The following is a 1,128-nucleotide window of genomic DNA, read 5'->3' as shown; positions in this document are numbered from 1 at the left end:
AATTCAATCATTTGCTATAAAGCATATAAAAGCTTCCAAACCTGGAAGGCCATTTGGCAGTATCTACCAAGAGCTCTAAAAATATCCATTGCTATTTTTTAATTGAGGGGTAATTGACATACAACATTATCCCCGTTTCAGGTATACAACATAATGATTTGATATTTGTATATATTTTCTTGCAAAATGACCACTGCAGTAAGTCTAGTTGCCATCTAAAAATATGGAATGATTTATGAGTTTGCATGTCATCTCTGTGCAGGAGGCATGCTAATCTTCCCTGTGTCATTCCAATTTTAGTGTATGTGCTGCTGAAATGAGTACAATGTCCATTACTTTTGATCAGTAATTCTAATTCTGGAAAATCTATCAGTTACAGATTTAGCACATGAATGTTAATGACATAAAATATAATGGCAAATAATAAAAGCCATAAAGGGAACGGAAGAATAGCTAAAATAAAGCATAAAAGGAAATGGTTAAATAACTCATGATACACCCATATGATGAACTACTGTGCTGCCATAAAAAATTATTTTGCAAAGATCATTTAATATCAAAGTGTTCACAGAACACTTTAAATAGGTTATAAAATGTTATGGATAGTACAATTTCCATTATTAATCTTATTATGAAGTTTTTACACACTTAACATACATGCACCCATACAAGTCTAGAATACTATTTTCCACATGATGGAACTATGAATATTTTTTATTTTCTAAAATTTCTTTCAGAGAGATAGTTCACAACAGATCTGGTTAGTAAAGATTTCAATTCACATTTTTTTCCAAGCCTTCCATAACCTGTACCCAATGGACCTGACCAACCTTGTCTTTCACAAAGACCATCATAAAACCGGTCAAATGCATTTTTCACAACCCCCAAATCATACTTTACTTCCAAAACAGTCTTGGCTCAAGTTGCCTTCATGTATATGATCAAGATAACAAAGGCAGCTGAACAATGTTAACATTGGAATCTTGATGAACTCAATCTCTGCCTGGAATCACACAGAAATGGGAATACTGTAACACTTTTCTCTGTTGATAGGTAATAACTACACTAGTTACCATGAGCATTTAATAAGGTAAATAACCATCAAATCACATTGTTGTATACTTGAAA

General features: G+C 32.4%; 1 non-coding gene across 1 annotated transcript; it reads right to left on the bottom strand.

Moving 5' to 3' along the window:
* Positions 1-217: 217 nt before the first annotated feature.
* On the bottom strand, positions 218-324 carry LOC118934678 (U6 spliceosomal RNA). Its single transcript, XR_005033546.1, has one exon. It is a non-coding gene; the product is annotated as a U6 spliceosomal RNA (small nuclear RNA).
* Positions 325-1,128: the final 804 nt, after the last annotated feature.

This window comes from Manis pentadactyla, chromosome 13, assembly GCF_030020395.1.
Source record: "Manis pentadactyla isolate mManPen7 chromosome 13, mManPen7.hap1, whole genome shotgun sequence".
NCBI lineage: Eukaryota > Metazoa > Chordata > Mammalia > Pholidota > Manidae > Manis > Manis pentadactyla.
Note: the sequence above shows the minus strand (reverse complement) of the source record. Positions and strands in the feature narration are given on the sequence as shown.